Genomic DNA, 9,998 nt, shown 5'->3' on the forward strand with positions numbered 1-9,998 from the left:
CCCGGGTCGGCGGAGCCCCCCTCCCCGTCTGCCCCGCCGGTCACCACCGCCCTGAGCTTCAGCGGCCCCGGTGGCGCTAGGCTCGTGCTCCACGCCGGCCCGTGGTCGCGTGTCAGGGATGTCCAGGTCGACGACGAACCGACCTGCGCGACGTCGACTTGGACGATGTCGGTCTGTCCGCCCTGCTAGAGGATCGTGATGGCCAGCTCGCCGGGCGCGCGGCTCCGATCCTCCACCCGCACCGAGAGGTTCTTGCCCGAGTACTCGCACGGCACCCTACACATTCGCGGCAGCGTTGACAAATCGTGAGCCTAGCTGTTTCCAACCTCGATGCTCCGAGACAAATGGAGTCGTTTATGTATTCATGACAGCAGGCATGCTCGAGCGGCGCTGTTTTTGTTTGTTATTACCTCTTGTATTCGACGTCGACGGCGCCGAGCTTGGTGAGCCGCCCAGCCATGCCGGGGCGGGCCATGGCGGCGAACGCCGGGCTGCTCAGCACGAGGTCGGTGTCGTTCGTCTTCGTGCTGGCACGGTCCGTGACGACGACCTTCACGCCGGCGGTAGCGCAGAGCTCCTCGTCCTTGCAGCGCACCTGGAAGCACGCGCCGCAGGCGCAGCCCTGTCTGGTCCAGGGCGGGCCCGTAGGTAGAAACAGAGCATGTGTATGCAGGTATATGAATCGTACGTACCGGCGAGGGTGAGAGAGGAGGCGTAGCAGGCGGCTCTGGTGCGGTGCACGCAGCGGTCGCAGGCGGAGGCGGGCGGCGGGAGGGTCAGAGGAAGAGGAGCGGGAGCGGGAGCAGAAGGATGGAGCAGCGAGAGACGGCCATCTTCTTTTCTTGCGGGTGGTGGTGGTGGATCCATGTGCCTGACGACTGCTTATATACACCACCACCACGACCTGCCACGGTGCACACCACTCAGGTTCTACAACTACAACCTCGGTGATCTTGTTAACTGACTTTCTTCTAGAGAGCTCGACAGATATACCAGAGTCCCTCCTACCATCCAATCACAGGTTAGTTTAAAAAAATGTCTTTTATTTTTTTTCTGAAAAGGCCTACATATTTTATGCATCATATGTCCTTACAAACACATTCATACAGAAAAATAAAATTACATTCAAATACTTGAGTGCATCGAAGTCTTCTTTCTTCTGTATCCACTGGTAGGTGTGCCGCGAGCATAGCTCGATTTTGCCTATGAGTCTCCGTCTCAGCGGAGTAAACCTTTTGAAACCCAGAAACTTGTAGAAGCAGTGGCTGGAAAGTTGTCGAAGCAAACCAGCGAACACCGACAGCTACGATTTGCATAGCACTGCCGCCCTGGAGAAGAAAAGACCATTAAGAGCCTGTAGAAACTTTGAGGACCATAAAAGCTGGCCGAATCCATATGCATCCATCAAAACCTAAACAGAACGGATCTTGGAAGACCCGTTACCCGTTAAAAATATGTTCTACATGCCCTCTGTCGAGGATAAGCACACCAAAAGAACGGGGAAAAAGAGAGGAGAGATATTATTCCTACACTAGAACAACACCGTCACTTTGCTGTACCACCCAAACTCGAAAGATTTCTAAAGCAAACCAGCAAAAAAATCACTCATATCGTTTACACGATGCCTCGGGAAGCCGGGTAGACCATATAGTTTGGACTGAACACGCGTAAATCACTCATATAGAATTAGTACCGCACCGGTCGATCGCACTACGTCAATTCGATTGATCGCTTGATGCTGCACGCAAGGTATAGTGCGCTTAATTTAGCATGCATGCACCTAATCTTTCAGGCCGCTCCAAAAATGCTCAGAACTTTTGATTAAAAGCGTCCTCCTGTTGCTTTCGTTACACATTAATTAATCTTTGCACTGTCCATAATAGGCACAGTTTGGACTGAACACGCGTCGATCAAGATCGGAATGGTTTGATTTGCATCCACTCAACTAAAATTAGGCCTAATCAACTACACAATCTATTCCAACATTTATAGATTAGCGTGTGGATGCAGACATACTACATGAAGTTTAAGGACGTGCACGTTTTGCTCGTTTGCGTCACCCCTGTGCCTGAATTTTGGCCACCGTTTTCCAAAAATGGATAATTTACGCGGTGCGATGGCGCCGCCCCTGGTTGGTGGCGGTGGACAGACATACAATGCACTCCCGGAGAATCTTGGCTGGCTTTCACCGGCCAGCACCAACATAAATACATTTTGGACAGGAGACCTGCTATACGTACAACATTCTCACATCCGAACACACATACGATTGTTGTTGCATGTGCTTTCATCCAATCAACCAGCTCTATGGGAAAAGAAAAGGAATGCAGCATGGGGTCTAGTAGAGACACATCAGATCGTACGTACAAAGATCGTGTGCAAAGCAATTTCGTTTGGACAGTTCACTACAAGCTTCAATGGCCATCGTTATCATACCGTGAGGACTGAGGAGTAGATGGTTGTAGTTGCACTGATGAGTGGCTAAATTTAGGGCATTTCTAACCGGCTCCCCATAATTGGTTGGACCGGCACCGAGCCGATCACCAATCCGTCGTTATTGGAGTATATTTTTACATGGGCCCTAGAAGTTGTCTTATTTTTACTTCATCGGTTGGCGACCGAGTAAAACGTTGCGCCCTCTCTCTCGTGTCCGCCACGTTGTTGCATCTTCGTCGGTGCGCCTCCCGCTGTCCCCGCCGCCACCTTGTTCCATCTCTTGCCCTCTGCCGCCGTTCTGCTAGTCGGCTAGCCTGTTTGGCCCCCGTCGCTGTCGCCAGAATCAAGGTGAAACGCCGCCGCTGTCGTCATTGTTGATTCGTCCGATTTCTTTCGATTTTCTACTTTTTCTAGCGGCCGTCGCATCTCATCTTGCTTGCGCACCGCTGCATGTAACCCGCCGCTCGCCGGTTCGGTCTAAACCACGCCGGCCGGCTTGTGCACCGTCACCGGACCCCAAGTGTTCGAACAATTGCCTAGGTGAGTTTTTATTGTTTGTTTCTCGTTGAACCGAGCCGTTTGGTACAACACCAACGAGACTCCGGTTGAGCCAGAGTATGATACGAACAAGATACTGTCATTTCTTGAGCATCATCATTGGCAACATCTAAGTGAGTCCTAGTTGTTATATGAAATGCTATTTGCTACATTTGAACCATTCGACGTGTTTAAATTTGAATAATCGATTTGTAAACTATATTCGTAATTTGGTTGAACATTCAAATTTATGTTAAGTTTTTATATGTGTGCTAATATGTAGTTGCAATTTATACAAGAACTACAAAGTTTAGAAAAAAATTACTCCTTTATATTTAGAGGATCGGCTAGGTCTGGCCAAAACTTAGTAGAGTATATATACTCCACTAAGCTTTTTACTCTAGTAAGTTTTAGGGGATTAGTTAGAGGTGCCCTTATAGCATCTACAACCGGACGTCTCATATTCATTTCAGGCGAACGAGCAGCCTGACGGGTCATTGACCGGACAGAAAAACGTTGTCCAATCGAAACATTCAGACCGGCCGACACTCTCATACAAAGCTTATATCTGGGGCGGATATGGGGACGCCCAGATGCGTCCACTTTATAGGACTGGCAGCAAGGGCCCGCGCCAAATCGCTTGAAGATGACCCTTTTCTTATGCAATCTATCATGTTTCTCTCCTCTTTCATGCCTCATCCGCACAGTCGCCATCGTAGCTCTGCCGTCATGCTTCGCCACCGTCCCTAACCCACCACACTTGCACCGGAGACCCCAACCAACAACACCTCTGACCGTGCGGCCATCGGACGACACCCCGGTACGTCCAACTCCTCTGGACATACACCTTGTGCTCTACGTGCTCGATGAAATACCCGAACAGTTTTCTTATTCTTTTGATCATTTGTAGGCCACCGATGGATTCATCGTCAGATGATGGCTATGGAAACACAGACCTATACAAAGAGTTCATCGAATCGTCAGATTCGGACGACGAAAATACTGAAATGATGATGATAATGAGCATCCAAACAGAAATTGAGAAGGAAGAGGAACACGTATTGAACTTCAAGGGTTCGATAATGGGCCGCAGAGTTATTCCCCGTGATAGGATCATTGACGCACAACTCTTGTACACAGACCACTTCACATTGGACCCAACATAGCATGCAGGTTTCTTTCGACGCCGCTTCCAGGAGAGCAAGCTTTGTTCTTGCGCATAATGACTGCCGTGGAGAAGGCTAATGACAACTTTAAGCCGAGAATAGATGCGTCGATAACTTCATGGTCAACATGTGCACATGCAACTTCTCAATGATCTTGTGGAGTATATATGGATCCATACTGGAAATTGCTGAACTATGAACACATATGTTTTTATGTTTCAGTTATGCACAATGAACAAATTTTATGCTTGGATTATATTTGGACTATTTATTTTTATGTACGAATAATTCGTAGTCGTGTGCGTTACTCATTGTTTGTGTGTGATGCTCAGTGTGCATATGTTTGCATGGATATGAGTTTGAAAAGTAAGGTTACAAATGCGAACATTTGAGGACCGGGCAGACGCTGTCCGCGGTCATATCCGCAGTTTGCCTAATCCGGTCGTAGATGCTCTTAATGGCGCACTGAGTCACCAACTGTGCTCAGCTCAGTTCAGACGTGTCTCAAATGTACTTATGCTCATTACAGTATTGCATTTTAAGTTTTGTGTTTCGCCCGTCGTCCAACAAGTTAATCAGCTCGCCACCAACGACCCATCCACCCGATGGAGCTCGCGCGCCCATGAATGAAAATAGCTATGTCATCGAGCAAAGAACATCATTGCCGAAAGCAACCGAGCATGAGTCCTGCGGCGCGCCGACTTGCGACGTTATTATTCATCGAGTATTTTGTAGTACGTCCGGCGATTCAGGCCACGGCCTCGCCGTCGTCAACTACTCATCATCACTTCATGGTCTATACATACTACAGTAGTATCTCACACCTCAGCTGCAGGCTGCAGCTCGTGCATGTTTGTCCACCGTCCCCCGTCATTTCCACTCCTGCGTGTCGCAGGGGGAGCAGGCTTCTTGGGCGATGTCGGTGATCTGGACGCCGGTGTCGTAGACCTCGCCGGCGTGCCACTGGCGCGGCAGGACTTCATGTTCGGCATGGACCCACGCCCCGGCGTACCCGCCGGGCACCACCGCCCTGAGCTGCAGCGGCCCCGGCGGCGCCAGCCTCGTGCTCCACGCCGGCCCGTGGTCGTGTGTCAGGGACGTCCAGCTCGACGACGAACCGACCGGCGCGACGTCGACGTCGACGATGTCGGTCTGGCCGCCCTGGTAGAGGATCGTGACTGCGAGCTCGCTGGGCGCGCGGCTCCGCTCCTCCCCCGCAGCGAGAGGTTATTTCCCTCGTACACGCACGGCACCCTGCACATTCGCGGCAGCGTTGACAATCCGAGACAAATGGAGTCTTGTATGTATTTATGACGGCAGGGAAGAGGTTTGCAACGAATGAGTGCAAGAGTTCGGCAATAGGTTGTGAAGAAGGAAAAGCATGTAGTAGAGGAACTATCTCATAAAAAAGTAAGAATTCTAGGGACAAAGCCAACAATTTGTACTAAATCCTCCACTGCTCACAAAGCTTAGCAATTAGTTTAATCAAGCAACTGTATGTTTCTTATTAATGAATAGATAATAAATTGCTTAAAAACACTTTTAAAGTCAAGATTTCAACATATACTTCATTACTCATATCTGTATGAACTCCTATCGAAATAGGAGAAACTAAACTCACAACTCTTAACTATCTGGTCGATTGGTAATGCAGAGCAACCATCTGATCTACCCTCAAAGGAAAAGCAACCATCTGATTTGCACGTGTGAGCAGATTTTATTGACTGTTACCGTCACCATAAAGTTGATCAGTTGACACTAATGTAAGCAAAGTCTCACTTCATACATCATGGACATGCCAATGGAATATCACATAGATGGCATAACTGTCATGACCTCTTTAACAGATTGAGAACTCATGCGGCATGGCTCCAACACTTGTTGGGAACGGAAAGAACTTCAAATATGTAATATATGCATACATTTTTAGTTTCCGCAATATATGAGAGCATCAACCAGAACATATGTGATGATTGGAGTAAACTTCACAAGAAGTGCCTTATGCAAAAAACGATCTATTGGCCCTCTAAAAATTACAAATTATGGAGTGCATTCAAATAAGCAACAAAAAAGTTGCGAACTCAGCTGTACAACCAATTCAGATGTTTTTTTTTTCAAAAAAATGGGTTAAATTTCAACGAAGAAAAATCTCCAAGTATCTGTAATATGGCTGGCAAGGTAAAAATTGCTCCACAACCTTATCTCTCGATATGTAGTTCATCGTTCCCGGACAAATAAAAACCTGACCAAGCAAAAGCCATACAATATTCGACATCAGTTTTAACAGTAGGAAAAATGAAAAAAGAAACTCCATAGAGTAGAACCTAACTAAGCTGACAAGTTGTATCTTCTTTAGTTCATCAATTGCTATTTCCAATCCAACAAGATTTTCAGTTCCATTCCATAGATGTGGATATTTTTTCATGGTTCTTCATAAATCTGCAGTGATATTAAAATTCTCCGTAAGAGTTGGCCAAGGCAATACATCAAATTTTGCAAAATCGCAATTCAAAGAAATTGGTAATATCTATTTCAATAGAAAAATTGTTTGAGGGTACATAATCAGTGCTCTCATATCTTCTTGGCGAGTTATATAATATCTTCACAGATGTACATAGAGTGAAAAAAAAGAGATGTTACATACTCGTCGCATGAATATGCAAATTAAATAACTATTGCCCAGTAGAACAAATGAACTTGTTATACTTCCATTCTTATACAGTAATAAAAAAAATTAAACAATCACTTGCAGGAAATATCGAAAAGCCAATAAAAAGATGGATCTGGTAGCAGAGAACTACGAAATCACTGATTAGCTAGGCCTAGGTGTATTCGAGAAAAATAGTAGTTGAAGATACATAATGCAAGTCTGCAACCTGTAATGACACACTCGAATTGATGGAATATAAGAATACACATTATGAAGGTGAAGTGCATACCTTCAGTCTAAACAAAAATGATTTCCCTGAAAGATAAACGGAGGAAAGTACATGGCGTATGGACATATGATTTATCTGTCAGCAGTTCCCCTTTCATATGAATGAATGACTCTAGGAGAAAGAAAAATCCTTCATTGCGCTTTTCGACCTGCAGTAACCAAAAACTACTGGTCAGACGGTGGCCATTTTGATACTCGTGTTTGCCTAAAATTTCATTAAAATCCCTTCCATGAGTAATCAGTAACATTCAGGTTGCAATATCATAGCCCAGAAAGACTAATTTTCAACTATATCATGGAGTTCTATTGGCCCGAGTGGAGGGCGTGCAGGTGAATGAGCTAGGTCGGGGCGGCGGCGCTGGGGCACGTCCTGCTGGCGGCGGCACTCGACCGCGACGGAAGAGGGAAGAAGGAACACGTACTGCTGGAGGCGGCAGAGGGAGATTGTGGATGGATATAATGAGAGAGCAAAGCACCCTTTATGGTGCTGCCATTGCCATTGCCAAGAATATATAGGCGCGGGGCGCCAGTACAACAAGGACGCAGGTGCATCAGTACATGAGAGAGAGAGTGGGCGCGGGGCTCCAGTACGTGCATGGGATCATGGGAGATGCATGCAGTACGTGAGGTAGTGGAGCTAACTGCTAACACCCCGCCGCAGGTTGAGCATCCGGCGGCCGGACGCACAAGCTGGACCGGAACTCTTGGAAAGCCGCCGTAGGTAGTCCTTTGGTGAGCACGTCGGCGAACTGTTGAGTGGTTGGCACATGTAGAACTCGGAGCTCACCCAACGCCACTTTCTCGCGCACGAAGTGGATGTCCAGTTCGATGTGCTTGGTCCGGCGATGGTGGACGGGGTTGGCCGCCATGTAGACGAACGAGATGTTGTCGCAGAAGATGACGCTGGCGCGAGGTAGGGGTACAGCGAGCTCGCCAAGTAGTTGGCGAATCCAACAGCTCTCAGCGACCGCGTTTGAAACCGCACGGTATTCCACCTCGGCGCCCGAGCGAGATACCGTTGCCTGTCGTTTGGACGACCATGAGACAAGCAAGTCACCGAGATACACCGCGTAGCCGGACGTCGAGCAGCGCGTGTCTGGGCAGCCAGCCCAGTCTGCGTCGGAGTAAGCGATGAGGTCGAGGGAGTCAGACGGTCGGAGATGGAGCCCATGCGTCGTGGTACCGCGTAGATAGCGCAGAATGCGCTTGGCCAGTGCACGGTGGACGTCGCGGGGGTCATGCATCACCAGACAGCACTGTTGGACGGCGTAGGCAATGTCTGGCCGTGTCATGGTCATGTACTGGAGGGCGCCGACGATGCTGCGATACTCGGAGGCGTCAGAGACGGGGGCGCCGTCGCTAGCGGACAGCTTGGCTCGCGTGTCGATCGGCGTGGGCGCCGGCTTGCAGCCCTGCATGTTGGCGCGCACGAGCAGTTCGTCGGCGTACTTGCTCTGGGAGAGGAAGAAGCCATCCTTGGTGCGAGTGACGGCGATCCCGAGGAAGTAGTGTAGAGGCCCGAGGTCTTTCATGGAGAACTCGGTCGACAGGACCTGCTGGAGACGTTGTAGGAGCATCGACGTCGAGGCGGTGAGCACGATATCGTCGACGTATAGCAGGAGATAGGCAGTGCCGGCGTCGGAGTGGAGCACGAAGAGCGACGGATCCGCCCGCGAGCTGATGAAGCCGAGGCTGTGGACGAAGGCGGCAAACCGACCAAACCAAGCTCGCGGCGCCTGCTTGAGTCCATAGAGGGACTTGTCCAGCAGGCACACGTGCTCAGGACGATCGGCGTCGACGAAGCCGACCGGCTACTGGCAGTAGACTTGCTCGGAGAGATGCCCATGGAGGAACGCGTTGTTGACGTCCATCTGGTGTACTGGCCACCGGCGTGCGGCGGCGATGGTGAGCACGACACGGATCGTGGCCGCTTTGACCACCGGAGAGAATGTCTCGTCGAAGTCGACGCCGGGGCGCTGAGAGAAGCCGCGCACCACCCAGCGTGCTTTGTAGCGTTCGAGCGAGCCATCAGACTTGAACTTGTGGCGGAAGAGCCATTTTCCGGTGACGCTGTTTGCGCCACGAGGTCGAGGGACGAGGCGCCATGTCCGGTTCTCCACGAGAGCCCTGTATTCAACCTGCATACACTACCAGAAAAACTGGGGTTGCTGACGGCCAAATATATGCCGACGGCCCCCGTCGGCATCGCCGGACATATGCCGACGGCTAAGGATAGGCCGTAGGCGTAGGAAAGCCGTCAGCATAAATCAATCTATGCCGACGGCGCCGTCGGCATAGACGAGGCCGCCGGGACCGCCCGAGATACGCCTACGGGGCCCGTCGGCATAGGTCAGGCCGTCGGCATAGCACGGGCCCACCTGCCCGGTCAGCGCTGACCATTTGACGGTGTTGAACCTACGCCGACGGGTGGTAACAGCGACCGTCGGCATATCTGTGGCAGAGGTATGCCTACGGCATAGCCGTCGGCATAGATGTGTGCCACGCCACGTCATCGATCCGTGTGTGCGCAGGTATGCCGACGGCCTTGCCGTCGGCATATGTTTACTTTACTTAATTTTTAAATTTATCTATGGCAGAGGTATGCCTACGGCACAGCCGTCGGCATAGGCCCCTTCGCCACGTCATCGATCGTTGTGCCACGCCACACTTTGTTTTGTTATTTTTACTTTAGTTTAGTTTTTGCTTTTGCATAAGATAATTATGCCTTATCTAAAAAAACAAACCCGATGGTATATCGATTGCCCCCCGTTACGAACGTCGCTATCGCCGTGTCACGGAGGGGGGAAACGGTCGACACGGAAGGAATTCTGGTTGGTGGGGGGGTTCGGGGTGTAGCTATGTCACCGAAACATCGCACGGGTCCCGATGCATATGTGAAAGTGTTCATGCATGCGTCGACG

General features: G+C 49.9%; 2 pseudogenes; both read right to left on the minus strand.

The window, feature by feature from the left end:
* Window positions 1-16: 16 nt before the first annotated feature.
* On the minus strand, window positions 17-867 carry LOC125528337 (annotated as a pseudogene).
* A 4,142-nt stretch (window positions 868-5,009) lies between these two features.
* On the minus strand, window positions 5,010-5,401 carry LOC125528338 (annotated as a pseudogene).
* Between the last annotated feature and the right edge of the window lie 4,597 nt (window positions 5,402-9,998).

This window comes from Triticum urartu, unplaced genomic scaffold (assembly GCF_003073215.2).
Source record: "Triticum urartu cultivar G1812 unplaced genomic scaffold, Tu2.1 TuUngrouped_contig_4802, whole genome shotgun sequence".
NCBI lineage: Eukaryota > Viridiplantae > Streptophyta > Magnoliopsida > Poales > Poaceae > Triticum > Triticum urartu.